Source organism: Drosophila montana, unplaced genomic scaffold, assembly GCF_035044405.1.
Source record: "Drosophila montana isolate Dmon_TW-CO22-7 unplaced genomic scaffold, ASM3504440v1 contig_2243_1, whole genome shotgun sequence".
Lineage (NCBI taxonomy): Eukaryota > Metazoa > Arthropoda > Insecta > Diptera > Drosophilidae > Drosophila > Drosophila montana.
In genome coordinates, this window is record NW_026997132.1 from 2,574 (window position 1) to 21,711 (window position 19,138).

Genomic DNA, 19,138 nt, shown 5'->3' on the forward strand with positions numbered 1-19,138 from the left:
AGGCGAATCAGTCGAAGTATTGTCAGCCAAACTACTTAACTTGCAGCACAAAAGCAAAACCGCCAACCACTACACTCAAGAGGTTGATTAGTTAACAAAAGCTTTAGAAGGAGCTTTTATAAACGATGGCTTAACGCCAGAATTGGCAAATAAATACAGTACAGTCCAAGCCGTAAAGGCCAGGAATAAGAATTGCGCTACAGATAAGGTAAGACTTATCATGCAGGCAGGCACATTCAATATTTTTTCCTTCTTTCTCCACAATTGCGTGCGGCTTGATATATAATATTTTCCTTTCAATTAAAACTCAAATTTTGGGTTGCGTATGCTCCACTGGCTTATTTCGACAAATTGGTTACAAAAATATGGCGATTTAGCGAGTTTTCTTAAGCTACATAAATTACCCTGGACATTCTCCGTCTGGAGAATCGTTTCCATGGGCGAGCCTTCGGACCCCCTTGCGCTGATGAAAGCGGTGCAAGCACCTTCTGCACCGATGCTAGTGACGGAAAGCCCAAGGGCCGTTGCCAAAGATGCATCGATGCAACTCGTTGGACTGCACGGATTGATGAGTGCTCGAGTTTCGAAGCTTTTTGTCCCGTTTCCTAGGAGCACCAATGCAGTAGGCAGCACACTGATGTTCCTGCGCTGGAGGAGAGACGACAGCGTTGTAGCTGGTGCTTTAGAATCAGATCGCGGCGCCCGTAAAAATAACTGCATTATATTACATTATTCCTCTAATAGGGGAGGTGTAGTGTGTATATGTCTTAAAAGAACGCCTTATATACAAATATAAAGTTTGCGGCACTTTGTTGCATACAATATCAATTATTCATTTAACAAGCCCAGAGCCACTTTATATATTGGCTCTGGCTCATATTACGCAGCGCGGTTCACTAGTCTCACTAGCTGACCTTTAATGCTTACGCTGCCTTAAAAGAACACCCTATATACAAATATAAAGTATGCGGCACTTTGTTGCATACAATAACAATTATACATTAAACAAGCCTAGATCCACTTTATATATTGGCTCTGGCTCATATTACGCAGCGCGGTTCACTAGCCTCACTAGCTGACCTTTTATGCTTACGGTGCATATCCCACGCTCCGTCTGAGCGCGTTTCATGAGCAACATATATATGCTCACTAGCACAAGCATATGCAAGCTACTCCCTCTTCCTCTCTTTGTAGCTTTTAACCAATAACAGCATAAGTACATATATGTATCAAAAGACTAAGGGCAAAACTTTAAAGACAATAAATTCATTATTAACATGAAAGCGAAATAGCACTGACGTGCTAGTGTTTATAGCATCACCGATGAAGGTGTTTTGACCGTCCGGCCAGCTATGCCCCTTTTCACAACTAATTTGGCAGTGACGCTATTATAGCCTACATCTAAGAAGAAGGGTGTAAGTAAAATGCAGTAAAATTAAAAATAATCTTAATTTACTATATTATTTAAGAAATTACAATAAATACGAAAAAAAAAGAAAGAAGTTATTTATAAAGTATAGAAATTTAAACTAAATATATAGAGTGCTAGGTAGAGGATAAAGAGATACTATTGGGTAATCACCGACCCGGTGGGGGAAAATTTATAGCCTGTCCGGCAAGCTATGTCCCAGCTCATGGCTGGGAATGGTCTGAGAGTTCCCGAGGGTATCCTGAAAGCAACGATTTTATTAGGGGTAGAGAAAACGTGATGCAAGCTTTTGTAATTTTTAATAAACACGCGAAATGGATTCTGCATAGCGTTGTCTGTTGTGCAAGTTGGTAGGAAAAAGGGGCGATAATTCCTGGTAAGTCTAGACAGTACAGAGGATTGAAGACGCCCCAACAGAAAAGGATAATCTATGTCGCCAACAATCAGATTATGGAGGAAGACAACACCGAGAATTGTCCTACGGTTGGTTAACGACGGAAGATTTAAGAAGAATGGCAACGGAATATTGGGTTCCCAATTTAAACCTCGTAAGGCAAAAAGCAGAAATTGCTGTTGAACAGATTCAATACGATCCTGGCTATTGTTAGGGCGAATAAGAGAGATGTATAGATGTTTTGATATAAAAGGATCGTTAAACTCTTAAGACCATCGTTTAATGAATTTAAGTACACCTTTTACCTCATGAACGATGGTATCTATATGAGGATTGAAGCTGAGTTTAGAATCAAAAAGAACGCCTAGATCCTTAACTTTTAGTATAAGTTGCAATGGAGTATTGTCGATTGTATAACTAATAAGATAGGGTACACCCTACGATCAAACCTCATAAACATACACTTTGAACAATGTATGTGCAATTGATTGGCCGAACACCAAAAGTTGCAAAGCGTTTAAATCATCTTGTAGACGAAAATGATGTAGGGGATTAAAAATCATGTTAGCTTCGGACTACTATATCATATATCTGCCAGAGGAAAGATTGGTTGAAAATTAAGTACTTTTAGAAACACCTTTATTGCTTTTCAGAATATTTTTCCCAAAACAGGCATTTTTAAATTAACTTACCTCCCTACATATAAGCAATGTCCTTAAAACATCGGACCACTATATCAAATAGACAAATCGCCTGAAAATTAGATTGTTGTAAAATATCTCTTTTCTGTATTAAGATATCTTATTCAAGCTAAGAATTTATTGTTTCACTTTTCCCATAATATTTGCAACTAATCGCGGTATTTTCGGACTACTATATCATACAGTTACCATAAGAACGAACGTTCGAATATTAAGTATTTTTTGTACACTTATTATTTATGCAGATATCTTGTGCATGCTTGGCATTAATAATTTTCACTTAGCTTCCTCTTCATATTTAAAATGCTATAACATCGGAGCACTATATAAAATCAGCTCCTTATCGATCGATCGGTTGATAAGTAGGTTCTTGAAAAGAAAACTTTTTAGCTTTTAAGAGATCTTGATCAAACTAGTATTTTATATGTATACGAAAACTTGCTGACACCAGACTACTATAGTAGCCAGACTCATATAGCTGCCATAGAAACGATCGGTCGAATATTAAGTACTTTTATGAACAACTCTTTATTTCTCATGATATAGTGTCCAAGCTTGGCATATATAAGTTACAGTTAGCTCCCTCCAAAAACATCGGACGCCTATATCAAATTGACGATTTATCAACGATCGGTAAAAGTTCGTTTTTGTAAAGAAAACTTTGTTAAGATATCTTGTTCAAACTAGAAATTTATATTTATACAAAATCTTGTTAGCATCGGACAACTATATCATATAGCTGCCAAAGGAACGACTGGTCGTAAATAAAATTCTTACATATAGTTGTCTTATAAAGAAATCTTTTTGTTCATTAAGATATCTTAATCAATCTAAGATATAATATGTTCTAAAAATCATTTTAGCATCGGACTACTATATCATAAGAACGACCGGTCAAAAATGAAGTACTATTATGATCAACTTTATTGTTTTAAAATATATTGACCAAAATAGGCATTTATTAGTTTCTCTTAGCTCGCTACATATATGAAAAATCCTAAAAACATCGGACGACTATATCAAATAGTTGCCATAGGAACAATCGGTTTTGAAGTAGGTTATTGTAAAGAAACTTTTTTATTTATTAAGATATGTTATTCAAACTATAAATTTATTACGTTCACTTTTCTCATCATATACGCAATAAATCTCGGTGTTTCGGAATACTATATCATATAGCTGCCATAGGAACGATCGATATTAATTACTTTGAACAAATTTTTATTAAGTAGGTCCTTATTAAAATAACTTTTTGTTTCTTAAAACAGCTTTATCAAACTAGGAATTTATATGTATACAAAAGATAACTATATCATATAGATACCATAGTGTAGTAAAAATGTTCCAAAAGTTGTTTATTTATTCATTGGAGCTTCTGCTCCATGGCACTTTGTAAAATCAGCGCCTTAGAAACGGTCGCTTATTAAGAAGATTCCTGTAAAGAAAACTTTGTTTATTAAGATATCTTGATTAAACTAAAAAATGATATATATTAAAAATCATATTAGCATCGGACCCCTATATCAAATTGTGGACTCAGCAACAATCGGTTGAAAGATTGGTTCTTGTTAAGACACTTTTTGTTTATTAAGATAGGTTAAGGTTTCACTTCGCTCTCTCTTTATATACCAAGTGCTAAAAACATAGGCGTACTATACAAACTCAGCGCAGTGGGATCGATTGATTATAGAAAAAAACTTTTTGATTATTAAGATATCTTGATCAATCTAGGAATTTATATGTATTCAAAATCTTGTTAACATCAAACTACTATATCATATAGCTGCCAAATGAGCGATCGGATGAAAATTAATTATTTATATGAAAAACTTTATTGTTTTTAAAATATATCGAACAAACTTGGTGTTGGGCTATCGAGCTTTTTCAATAGCTCTCCATTTGGAGCGCTGCTGAAGCAGAGGTTAATATTCTTCGGCCCAGCGGGACCAAAATATTAGTTGGAGATACAATACGCGCTGCCGGCCATCCAGACGATTGAATTAAAGGTGCGTTAGGCATCAGGCTCAACGAACGATGAGCTGGGATCAAGAAATGAACTGGAGTGAGCACATCTAGGTCTGCCGCAACTTCTGAAAGAGGAAACAATGACCTGGAGTTAATAATCAATTTTATATGGCAGACTAGGTTGCAAAGCTCTTCGAAGTTGAGAACACAAGAGCTAACAGCACGATATGCTCGATGCACGATGCTTCGCTGTCTTCACTGCTGCTTTCCAAAGACCGTCAGAGTGAGGCGAACGAGGGGGAATAAATTTCCAATCAATGGAATGAGCGATGCTAAACTTGTGTACTGAATCAGTATAATTGCGCCTGATGAAAAGACGCTTGAGGTCTAGAATCTCGTTCTTGGCGTCGACAAAGTTGGTAAAATTATCCGTCTATATCTGAGATGGCCTGCCTCGAGATAAACATCATGAGCGCATTCAAGAATGAAGCCGTCGACAGGTGAACTGCTTTATTCGCGAAGCAGAAGAAGACAGCCATATATACCGAATATGACACGGAAGTGCCCAGAAGTGATATCCTGTGATGAGTGAAAATGAGATGGGATGGTGCCGCGGAAGAATTATTGGATGGAGAGTTTCGAAATCCAACGAAGAGTTTTTCAGGCGAACATCAACTCTAAGGATGCCGATACAGCTGGACGGCTTAACAACTCTTCTCGATCGCAGTGATTTAATTTCTTCACACAGGTGTGCTCTCTTGACGAGCCGCATTAAGAGTTGAGTCCCATGTTGTATATCACACACTGTTATTCTAGGATGCCTGCTTCTGTGTATGAATTTATAAATATACTCGAATATAGGCTGCATTGTATCCAATTAGTTAGCGTATTTACAAGTGGCAGATATATCAACGAAGGGAGATCACGTAACAAGGACCTTATTTCTTAGCTCGAGTTCTGGCCTCTCTGGCAAACAAGAAGCAGACCAGTACAATTTGTTTCTACATAGAAATGTTGGACCGTTGAACCACAGTGATTGATTTAATTCAGCTGGTGTAGATCCTCTCGAGAGTGTATCTGCCGGATAGAGTGAAGTGGGAACGTAGAACCATTCCATGCCATTAGTTAGCTTTTGAACTGCTGTGACACGTTTAGCTACACATTGAGCAAGCAGGGCTCGGTCTTTATCCAGGAAAGACATACAGAAGAATCCGACCAGCAGTAGAACTTTCAATGAAAGAGTTCCATTCTAGATATCTCACGCATGAGATTAGATATGACGTCGACACAGGCCCCATACGCTTCGATGCTGGCAACGCAGAAACCGTGAGAAACCGTGAACTTTTCACTCTACTGCAGGTATTGACACGAGGTGAGGAAATTTAAGAAACTGTACTTTCTCAAAACTAATGATGATGACAGGCTCTCGTCCCAATCACGCTTCTCCTTCCAGATCTGCTGCAAGAAGATTTTAGACTTAACGATTACCGGCCCTATAAGTCCAAGTGTCCAAGGTCATACAAGCGTACTATAGTCGAGAGTATTGACCTATTAGATGGTTTGGATCTTTGCTGAATGGACGAGAAAGAAAACAGCAACCGATCCGACACTGAGTCCCAAGCGAGTCAAAGATTTTTGTTGATGTCGCTCCCATCATAACATTTTAGAGAAGATTCTCTGTCCTCTTCGGGTATCCCTTCCAATGCAGCAGCATTATTTGAGCGCCACTTTTGCAGCTGGAAGCCCCAACTTGCCAGGATTCCAGCCGTCTGATGAAGAATTTCCCCAACTGAATCGAGTCACCCATGAGGTTGTCAACAAAGAAGTAGCGACAGGCGACATATGGACGACTTTATAGTTTCCGTTCGAGGGTCAGGAATCGACGTAATGCTTGCAAAGTTCGGATGAAGGCTAAATGAACCGAAAATTGGCCACTAGGCAATATGATATGAGTCCTTAAGAAATGCTCTTCACAATCAGTTTCTTCCTTTGAAGTGGAAGGTGTAGTTTCCAAGCAATTCATCAGTGCGATCTTCAAAACTTGACTCAAGCTTGCCTAGAGTATGGTTCGCAATCAACATCGACCCACCCAAACGCGGTCTCCCTCCAGAGACTACCTAACCTAGCCTTTGCTTCTGAAGAAGTGTTAGAAGCTTTATCTGGCCGGCACTTAAAAGCTCATAAAAAAGACTAGCTCCAAGCAGCAAGTCAACTCGTTGTGGTTTAAAGAAAATCGGATCTACTAGTCGTAATAATTTTAATTGCAAAACAAGCAGAATGAAAAAAGAAAACATACACACAGCCGATGACGAACACCATAGCAGTAGTCAAGAAGACAACATCACTGCTGAAATACTGGGAACAACAGAGTAGGATTTAGATAGCAACGACTGCCACCCTCTTAAGCCCCAATATCTCAAGTAAGTGTGCTAGAAAGATCAAACGTTTATTAAATAACCTTTTCTCCAAGAAATTAAGTGCTATGACATAATTATCGTTTGTTATTTCCAATGATCGAATTGCGTTCAGCGCTGAATCCTTCAGGCACGATCGAATATGCTGCATCTTTTCGATATGAGCTAGATCGGGATAATTTTCTATGACAGTTGTGAACATAGAATACAAGTCGGCCCATTCTGTGTATCCACCATTGAACGTAGGAAGCTCTAATGAAGGTAATGCCGGCGGTGTCTTAGCCCAAACTATCTGCCCGGGCAGCACAGTTTGATCGCGAAATGTTGAGCAGGGCAATATTGAAGCGCGTTTTGCAATTTCACTCCGAACCGAAATTTGCATAGAAACTGCAATTGGCAAACCGCTCAAAGCCAAAAAATGTAAGAACTTCGGCGAACGCAAGTGTCAAGCTAGGTAATGGAGCAACTGCAATAGCTTGTACATATGTAAGTTACGCACGAAAGACCAAAAAATTTTGAGCGACCGGGAGAGCAAAGCGCCGACAATCGCTTATATGTTTATAAGTCGAACAAAACGAAATGTCACGTTGCTGATCTTTTAAGATTATTGTTTTAATGTTAAACAATAATAAAACAACTACAAAAATCACGTCGGGGTCACCCAAATGTTGTGCTATCGAGCTTCTTTATAGCTTTCACAAATAGAAATAGGTAAAATTATTTTATTTCTTGTGTTTCAATTTTTGTATGCATTTGTTAAAACTTACGAAAGCAGGCAGACCAGAATTGGTCTGTGCTTATTATTAATTTTTAGTGTTTACAAAGAGTTTCAAAGGTAAGCGAACCCGAATTGATACGTGCCGATTGCAGCGAAGCAACAATTGATTATTTGATAATTTTGAGAAAAGCAAGTGGCCGAGGTGTTTTCGAAATGCACGAAGCAAACTAACTCGACGCATAGCATCGAGGCCTTCGCAAAAGGTAATGATCTGTAAATAATCTTAAGAGCGAAATTTAATCAGTTGCTTCGCAGAGCAAGAATTATCAGATAATAACAAGATACTGATCTTATCAGTGGCGAGGTTGCTCCAGCTGTTTTGGCTGCGTTGCCAGACCATTAGATTTATAAGCCTTACTAGTTCCCTACATATACGAAAAATCCTAAAAACATTGGATCACGTTATCAATTAGTTGCTATAGGAACAATCAATGAAAAATAGGTTATTATAAAGAAACTTTATTCTATATTAAACTAAGAATTTATAAGTTTACAAAATGTTGCAAACATCAAACTACTGTAGCATATAGCTGCCATATGAACGATCGGTCAAAAATGAACTAAGTTTTTGATAAACTTTATTTTCAAAATATATTTACCAAACTTGGTATATATAATTTCAGTTATAACATCGGATTAAAACATCGGATTACTATTTCAAAAAGTGGCCATAGGAACAATCGATTGAAAAATATGTAAGTGTAATGTAACTTTTTTTTTGTTAAGATATCTAATTCAAACTAGGAATTTATTCTTTCAGTTTTCCTATCATATGTGCAATAAATCTCGGTATTTTCGGACTACTATATCATATAGCTGCCATAAGAACGATCGGTCGAATATTAAGTACTTTTATCAACTTTTTATTTTTCAAAACATTCTATCCAAACATGGCATTAATAAGTTTTACTTAGCTCCCTATATAATTGCTTAATTCTAAATTCTAAAAACATCGAACCACTATATCAAATAGGCAATATAGGAACGATCGGCTTATATGTAGGTTCTTGTAAAAAAAACTCTTTTCTTATTAAGATATTTTTATCAAACTAGGAATTGGTTACTTTCACCATTCTTCTCATATGTATATAAATTAGGTCCTATTAATAGCAGACCACTATTTCAAAAATTATTGTAAAAAACTTTATTTTTTATCAAGATATCTATTTCAAACTAGGAATTATTCTTTCACTACTCCCATTACATGTGATATTTCGTTATTTTCGGACTACTATATCGTATAGCTGCCATCGGTCGTTGATTCCAGACGTGGTCCTCAGATCAGCTACACGATTTACTCCATACTTCCCAGGAATCAAGTTTACTACCCTACCAAGTGGCCACCGCATGGGAGGGAGATTTTCGTCTTTAACGAGCACCATGTCGTTAACGCACAACGCTTGTGTTTGAGTGCGCCATTTAGCTCGCTGTTGTAGTAAGGTGAGGTACTCTTCACGCCATCGAGCCCAGGACACCTGTTGTATTTGTGTCACACGCTTCCAGCCATCCAAACGGTCGTAGTATAATATTGTCTAGTCTGGCTCGATGGTTGTTGGTGGTTGTTGAAGGACCACCAAGCAGTAGATGAGCAGGAGTCAGGACATCTAGATCTGCTGGGTTCTCTGAAAGCGAGAGTAATGGGCGTGAGTTAACATTAGCTGTGATTTGGCAAACAAGAGTACGAAGCTCATCAAAGGTAAGTAAAGAACAGCCGACAGAGCGATAGAAATAGTGCTTGGCCAATTTCACTGATGCCTCCCATAGTCCACCAAAGTGCGGAGAACGGGGGGAATGAATTTCCACTCGATGTCATCGGCTAGGCAGAACTGCCGAACTGCTTCCATGTGGAGATCGCTAAGCAAGAAACGTTTCAAATCGACCAACTCATTCTTAGTTCCAACAATCTGACTGGCTTTGCCACGAGTGGCGATGAATCGCTTTAGGGCACTCAAAAATGTAGCAGTCGATAGGTCCTTGACTAGCTCTAGGTGCATTGCCTTGCTGGTGAAGTAAATGAAGACGCTGACGTAGCACTTGATGGGCGGCCTCGTACGAACTTCCGACTTGTAGAAGAAAGGTCCGCAATAATCGATTCCAGTTACGGTGAACGCTCGAATGGCTTCCAGACGCTCCCTTGGAAGACTCGCCATCACGGGCTCGTCGAAACTAGGCCTCGCTCTGAAGCACCTCACACATCTGCTGACTGCTTTAGAGACTGTTCTCAATCCACCAATCGGCCAATATTGAAGTTGAATTCTGGCTAGAAGTGCGCGGGGACCAGTGTGTAGATTCCTCTCATGAAACTGAACGATGAGAGCTAAGGTGATTGCATGACGCCTAGGCAATGTAATGCGATGTTGCGCATCATAGTCCAGAGATGAATTGGCCACCAACACCTTCATTCAGAAATGGTGCAAGAGATGCCATTGAGCTGGATTTTTCACATTTCCATGAGAGTGAATCTTCTTGATGTCATCCCACAAGTTCGCTCTCTGTACAGTCCGAAGAAGAATCCGAGTGCCATGATGAATGTCTGCAACGCTTCATTAATGGGATGTTGCGCATCATAGTCCAGAGACGAATTGCTAAGCCGGCCACCAACACGGAAGAGGGCACCTCCATCCAGAAATGATGCAAGAGATGCGATGGAGTTGGTCCTCTTCACATTTCCATGAGAATGAGTCTCCTTGATGCCATCCCACAAGTTTGCTCTCTGTTGCATGGAGCCAAATGAGTTTGTGTGCTTGCATCCAAGAGTTAAATCCGCATATAGAGACTTACTGATCAGTACTCAGGCATACAGGAGGACGCCGGTCAATTTAGGGGAACATCTAATAGATACGATGGGTCATGAAACCAAAGCTCCGATTGGGCTAGGAATGCCAGCTAGATTTCTGTCCGTAGGAACATATCGCCATTCCATACTGGAGGTGTATGGCAGCCACACGATTTGCCACGAAAACATTAAATTTGAAGGAATCTTCTCTTATCCAGGATAGGACTACGGACGAATCGCGACACGAACAAAACTGGCTGACAAAGATGGCTGTGCGCTTGACTTCATGTATCAGACTAGCCAACAGCTTCTCTCCACATAATTTGGGACAATCATTGTTTTTAAAGGCGCAATAAGATAATTGTTATAAAAACGATATCTTGTTAAACTTAAACTACTATATCATATAGCTGCCATATGAACGATCGGATGAAAATTAAGTACTTTTATGCTATTAAAATATATTGACCAAACTTGGCATTAATACGTTTCACTTAGCTGCCTACATATATGCCAAACTTTGCATTTATAACTTTCAGTTAGCCTCCTCCAATATGCTAAAAACTAAGACCCCTATGTCAAATTGGCGACTTAGTAACGATCGGTTGAAAACTAAGTTCTTGAAAAGAAAACTTTGTTTGTGTAGAGCTTTTGAAAGCTTTCTTTCTTTCTTCTTTTTTTGTCTTTGGGAAGTATTAAAGGTTAAAAGTACAGCACAGCACGTCATTTATGTTTGCAGCGTGGGCGAGTTAAGTTCATATAATTTTTCATTGTCAACACACACTAGATTAGATCAGTCTCCAAAGGGATTAGGTGCTAATACTCTCCTTACTCGTGCCCAGACTTCTTATATACCCCTTGAGTTCAGAAAAAGCAGCTAGCATTATGCAAACCTGGCGACTTAAATTTAAAGGTTCGAAACACTTATTGTATCTTGTATCGAAATCGTTCATTGACGGCGACTATCGGCTCCTTTGCGACAATCTGCATTTATATTTCATCGGAAAAGCCAATGATTGGTTTTGAAGCTTCCACAAGAAAAACCCACTACCTGGTTGGCTTACTGTGCGGATTTTCGACTTAGGCTCGAGAACGTCAAAGACGACTTTCACTTATGGGAACTAATTAGGAAAAGACGCCAGTAAGATCAGGAGACATTAATGATTTACAATCAGCCATTGAAGGTTTTCAGCTAATAAGTTAAGCTTGTAGACCTATTAAAACGCGAGAACAGCGCTTAGGTACGAACTTTTGCATTTGAAGACTGAAACTCGAGCAGAATTAAGAGAGGAAGTTAAGAAACATGAAAGTTTCTGTAGAGAAACTGGCTCGTTTCCCAATCGATCCAAATACGGTAAAAGTAATGTCTCTGAATTACTGGAAAATAATGATGTAGAAAATAATATTTCAGAAATACAGAACAAGAGAATAGTGTTCTGGAATTGTGATAAAGTGGGTCAACGATTCGATGACTGCATGGGAGAAAGGCGTATATTCTGCTACGTTTGCGGTACCAAAAATACTTTTAAGCATAATTGTAGCAAATGCAATCCTTTGGGAAACCGGAACCGGGATGCGCAGACCAACACCACTTTAACGCATCCCACAAAAGAATAAAGTCTTCGCCAGTATTCCAGTCATATGGTAGTTCAGAGCAATCAACTCCAAATATTATATTAAGAACTTATAAGCCAGATACATGTTCAGGCGCAGAGGCTGCAACTCAAACTGATATTGAAAATAAATATGTACCGTGCCATATTAGATTAAACCACTATCTTGACACACGAATACGAATTTTTAGCAGCATAGAACCCATCGAATTTAACAGTCGGCCAAATCGCTCTACTATTCGACTTAGGAAATTCTGGAAAAATATGAAGTGTCTTCGTAAGAAGCTCGTTCAATCAGTGTCTATGAGCTCGGATAACCGCTTGTACACTGAGTTAAACCTAGAGGGAGAACGATAAGTAGCATTATTAAATTTCGGAGAGACAATTAGTTGTCTCGGTAATGTTGCAGCTAAGTCATTGTTGTCACATCCCAAAGCGCGAAAGTGCTCTGGATCAATCCGAATAGCTAATAACACTAATTGCCCAGTGGTAGGCGAATTGACGCTTAAATTTGAATTTCGAGAACAAGCCCATAATGTTGAGTTTTTTGTTATACCAGATTTGAAACAAGATGTTTCCTTAGGCATAATTGGCAGGACTATGGACTGTTAACGAATTAACTTCGTTCTGATAAATCCGTATATGAATTAGACAACGATAAGGAACATGATATCCAGGAAACAGCGAAAATGCATCAGCTAACCGCTGAATAAAAGTCACGATTATATTCGATCGTTTCAAATTTCCATTCAAATGAAAAGGAAGGTTTAGGGTCACAGAAAAGTATAATATAACCCCCGTTAAACAAAAACATTGGCCTTTTTCGCCAGCCGTTGAAAAGCTAACGTTCGACGAGATCGAGAGAATGCTAGCGTTAGATATAATAGAGGAATCGCATAGCTCCTGGAGTAGCAACTGCGTCCTTGTGCAAAGAAATTATAAGAATAGGTTGTGTCTAGATTCCCGAGTCATAAATAAGTACACTCGTAAGGATGCGTACCCTCTACCTCATATCGACGGAATAGTTAGTCGTCTGCCAACGTCTAAATATATAACGGGTCTTGATATGAAGCACGCATTCTGGCAGATACCCCTAGAAGAAAAATCACGTCAGTATACCGCTTTTACAGTCCCTAATCGACCATTATTTCAATACAAAGTAATGCCGTTTGGATTGTGTTACGCTCCTCAAAAGCTTTGTAGACTAATGGAACGCGTCATAAAAGCACAATTGCGGACCCGCGTATTTGTCTACTTAGATAATTTGCTTCTGATTCAGAGGACATCGATTCTCATATGTTTCTTTTGCAAGAAGTAGCGTTGCACTTGCGTAAAGAGTTAATGACAATCAACGCCGCAAAATCAAAAAAATTTTAATATTTTATATTGATATAATTGAATATGGTCAACCAAAGACGGACCCCAGGAAAATACAATCTATTAACGAATTCCCTGTACCAAAAAGTGTAAAACAACTGAGACTTTTCTTGGACTCGCTGGACAGTTCTCTTTGTTTAACAGTTAGCTTTCCGCTTACCAAGTTGCTAAAAAAGTCGAAAGTATTAAAATGGAACACTGATGCTGATTCCGCTTTCAACGACTTTAAAACACTTTTAACTTCTGCATCTGTGTTGGCTACCCCCGACTTCTCAATTTAGTTTGTGATGCTAGCACTACTGAAGAGGAGGCTCCAATAGCATACATGTCAGAGAAACTGTCAAATGCCCATCGGAATTATCGTGTGACCGACCTGGAATGCTTAGCCGTATAAAGAGGAATTTTTAAATTTAGAGCGTATATAGAAGGACAGGACTTCAAAGTAATAACTGATGGCTCATGAGACAGAAGGATCTCAGAGGACGTCAAGGTAGATGGGTGATCAAATTACAAGGTTTCAAGTTTAAAGTCTCGCATAGTAGCGGTGCATAAAATGTTGTTGCTGATGCGCTATCGCGTCAAAATAAGACAGAGCTTGCGGAATTCGAGGAGCAAGGAGCAAGCAAGCAAGCAAATATCTTCACCAAAACTTGGCATTAAAAAGTTTCACTTGGCTCCCTCCGTTTATGCAAAATGTAATGAAACTTTTTTCTTTATTAAGATATTTTATTCAAACTAGGTTTTTATTTCTTTCACCACTTCTATCATATGGCAATAAATCATGGTATTTTCGGAATACTATATTATATAGCTGCCATAGAAATAATCGGTCGAATATTAAGTACTTTGAACGACTTTTTATTTTTCAAGATATGTTGTCTAAGCTTGGCATTTAAAAGTTTCACCTAGCTCCCTCAGTATATGCAAAATGCTATCAAAATCGGAAACATATATCAAGTTGTTGTCCTTACATATATGCAAAATCCGAAAATCATCGGACCATTATATCAAATCGTGGTTATAGGAACAGTCGGCGGAAAATCAGGTAATTGTTTTAAAAACTTTTTTCTTTATTAAGATATTGTATGCAAACTAAGAATTTATTTTTTAACTTTTCACCTCATGTGCAATAAATCTTGGTATTTTTTGTACTACTACTTTATTATATGCCATAGGAATGATCGAAATATTTTGTCCAAACTTGGCATTAATAATTTTCACTTAATATTCTTTTTATTATACTCACTTTTTATATTCAAAATGCTAACAACATTGGAGCACTTTATAAAATCAGCGCCTTAGAATCGGTCGCTTATTAAGTAGATTCTTGTAAAGAAAACTTTTTGTTTATTAAGATATCTTGAGGACTCAGCAACAATCGGTTGAAAGATTGGTTCTTGTTAAGACACTTTTTGTTTATTAAGATAGGTTAAGGTTTCACTTCGCTCTCTCTTTATATGCCAAGTGCTAAAAAGATCGGAGTACTACACAAACTCAGCGCAGTGGGATCGATCGACCCACGGCTTTACAATTAATCCGAAGAAAGACAATGTAGCTCAGTCACATAATAGTAACGCTAAGATATATAATATGCGCAACCGAAATATAAGTCTTACGGCCGGTACGAAAGTCTTCGCCTGCAATTTTTGTCTGAGTAAAGCGCAAAAGAAGTTTAGTTCTAAGCTTGTATCAGTTTTCGTTCCCGCGATAGTTGTACGAAAAGTCAGCCCAGCCTACTATCAACTAGCTAATGAAGCTGCTTTGCTTGGCTAACCATATCTCCCACACGCGCAACCGAATAGGGCGAATAGAGCAAGAGGTGATAAGATCAGGCCATAGTAACGTTTTAAAGTATAATCGCGTGATGTAGAGCTTTTGAAAGCTTTCTTTCTCTCTTCTTTTTTTGTCTTTGGGAAGTATTAGAGGTTAAAAGTACAGCACTGCATGCATATAAATGAAGCGTGGCCGAGTTAAGTTCACATAATTTTTCATTGTCAATAATTTTTGCAAAAGAAACCAAGATTGCAAGTGTGGTACAGTTTCGAAGTTTTCTTTTGGGTACGCTAATAGAAACCAAAAACCTTCATATCAACTCGACCCAATAACCTAACTCTGATTCGGGGTGACCCTTAAAGAAAAGGTATTTATATGTGCTAGTGTTGAGACTTGGAATTAATTAAGGCTTCCACAGTTTTCGTGCCTGCTCTGTTGGCCAGACCAGTTCCACACGTCAGTAGCTTGCTGACAAAGATCAGCGGGAATATTTAGAAGTGCTAGTCGGCGCTACCAGAAGTGGAGATCGGATCAGATAAGGGCAACACCAAGAGCACGTGTCGCACTTAGCAGCCCAGTAGGACAAATTTTATTGCTATTGTACTTATCAGCCGCGGTATGGCATAGCATCGGAAAACGTCGTCAAGCGCTCACTACTTGTGCAGCACCATCGGGGGCCTCATGCACTAAGCATATAGCGTAACCTGTAGAGAGTAACGAAGAAGCTAAGTCTGTATTACATTTGGTGTACCCTTTCGGTTGCTTAGAAGCCAGTGCCATATCCTTAGTTCCTTAGTTTTTATTTTTTTGTCTAATTTTTGTAAAAAATATGCAATGAATATGTCTAAATAAGTAAAAGCGAGAGAAAATTCCACACCATTGATCTTGATCGCTGCTCATATATACATGTGCTTATATTCTTATAAACTTCTTTTGTACTATTTAGCAACAGCGATCCTACTAGTCGTACACATTGCGCCCAACGTCTGCTTCGGAGGAAATTGAGTTAGTAACAGTTAAAACCCACAGTGAGTTCGAAACAACACTTGTAAGTGTATGGTATATATGTATATATATAGATATATATATGAACATTTAAATGCAGCTTAATATTGCAGGACGGTAAATTAATTACTATCCATCAAATCTTAAAATAATGTCGGTGAATTTCTCCTTTCACCTAATTTCCATATGTTCTTTAAACTAATTACTGTACATACATTATATTAACTTTGAAGTTGAATTTTTGAAACTTATTTTTGGAAATCGAGGTTTACCTATGTATCTGTTAGTTGACATCATGCTCGAAAACGAACAACGCGTGAATAAATGAATTATATTAGCTTATTTGATATCAATAGTCAAGTACCCATGTTAGCCGTTTGCAATTTATAGTGATGGTTTAAGAACCTAAAATAGGGACATGCATCCACATTCCATTTTTTTGTTGCTTGTCAAGGTAGGGACGGTAGAGAGAAAGAGAGACGATCAACACCTTAGTTCTCTCACTTAAGCGAAATTGAATAGTTTGAATTTGTATGTTCGGTCGGAACACATTAAGGGATACACATACTAGTAGCTTGCTATTTAATGGATTTATTTAAATCAGTAATTTTTTTTTTTTCATCGCACTTATACTTTGTGTTTATGGTAAGTGCAGAAGGGAAAGAAAAAAAAACACGACCAGCCCGACGAGCTCTTGTCCGTGCATGAGCAAGAACTGCGAACCTCCCATCCCTATGCACACGGCCGTTTGTTTTATTTTGGTTGATGGCCTAACAAAAAACATCGGAATACTATATCATGTATGTGGGGTTTTATATTAAAAGTTTATTATAAACAAGTGTATTGTTGATTTAACAAATTGTATTGCTTACGATGATTAGCATTCGAATCAAAGTAAAGCGTCGTTTCGTCGTTTTGTTCTCAGCCTTCATACCACACAGGTCCAGCGTTGAACTTTTCGTCTTAACGAGCAATCATCTTCTGCTCGACGTCCAGTACGTTGCCCTCGTGGCTTTGTACTGTCCTCGTTGATCGTCGTTTTTGGATAACTCGCCGTCTGCGAATTCGCCGTCTTCTTTGCTCGTTGTTACGCGTCGTGTATTCGTCGTTCATCTTTTAGCGTGTTCGTTGTCTAGGGATTCTTGTGCTGTTGGTTGTGCACAGTGGGATTTGGGTATACAGCATTTACCCAACCCACATTCGGCCATTCTGACTAAGCGTTCGGCCCGAATGCTTCCTCGTCATCTTCATCATCGCTGCCAATGGACCATGGCTTCATATATTCGGCCCTCGTTGCAGAATTCTTCGGCCCATCGCAATTGCTACTTTGCCTACTTTCTGGACAGCATACGCGTTGTTATGCTTAATCTTAACGACTTGATAGGGCAAAAACTTAGGCTTTAATTTTAGGCCACTACCAAACTGTGTGCGCTTTATGGCAATAAGGTCGCCAACATTATAACGTCTTGCATGCTTTCGTCTCAAATTGTACGTATTTTTATTTTCATTTTGAATTTTTAAAATTTGTGTTTTTGCCTTTGCTCTTAATTTGTTTTTACCCGCCTTATTGGCGGTTAGATCATTGGCGAAGGCAGATTGTCCGCCACGTCGCTTGGGCTTGCCTCCGGTAGAACCAACATATTTCGGGGCATCGGTGGCAGCACCCAGCGAAACCTTTTCAATTTCCTTCATGGCACGCTCCTTGGCGAGCTGTTCTGGTGTTTTCTTTCTGGGCTCCTCCTTCTTCTTCTTTTTGCGCTTAGCGTCTAGCTCCTTAACTGGTGGGCCGTCCTCGCCATCGCCGCCGTACTCTGGACGCTTGCGTTTACCTGCCGTCTTCCCTTTACCAGCTGCTGGCGCTGGCTTGGACTCATCGTCGTTAGAGGTGAGCGCTAGACGAGCCTTTTCATTCTCACGCTGTTGCTTGGTTTGGAACCAGGTGCGTCTCTCGCTGGGCTGGCCCAGCAGTTTATGTTCGGTTTTAGACAGTTGCTGTTCCGTTTTGGCCAGCTGACGTTCCGCCTGCTCCTCGTCGGGTATGTTTTGTATTTCGGGTTCCAGTGCCGTCAGTTTGTTGCGATACTTCTCAATTATCTCTTCACTGTTTGACATTTTGCGAACTTGTAAACCGTTACGACTAATTACAATCTCAGCCTGTAAACATAGTTCTTCGCCAAGAATAACTTTGACATCAATACATTTAATTGGAACCACGTAAAAATCAAGTATAAACTCTTCATCGCCAATAAGAATTAGATGTTTAAAATGTCCAGTTGGTTTTATTTTATTCTCAATGCGCTCACTGCCGAATCCAATAAGAATAACATTGCAGTTTTCTAGCTTCGGCTTGCCAACTTCACAATAAAAGTCTTCACGGATGATATTGAATTTACTGCCAGTATCAAATAACGCTACACATTTCTTATTTGAGAAACATACTTCTTTACGGGATAAATCGTTTTTGTTTTGCAAACTGCGTGTATTTGATATTACGGCCTCACTTTTCTCAATTTGTTCACAATCTTTCGAGATATGACCGTTTTGATTGCATCTGAAACATATTTTTCCTTTATTTTTATTTTGACAATAATTAGACGTATGCCCTTTTTCACCACAGTTAAAGCATTTCACATCTTTTTTTGCATCTTTGCTTACGTTGAAAGCTTTTTTGTCTCTTTCTTTAACACTGCAATCGTTACGCTTTGTTTTTTCCTTTTCGACTCGACACTCTTTTTCAATCATTGTTGTATAACATTTCAACTTTTCTTTGAATTGATTTAAATTTTTCGCACCGTATAATATTGATTTGTTTCCACCTCTCTCATATATTCCGTCAATTAAATACTGTATGAAAGCGTCATCTGCAATTTGACCTCGAGAAGCAATGTCTTTCATTCTATAAAAGTATTCGAA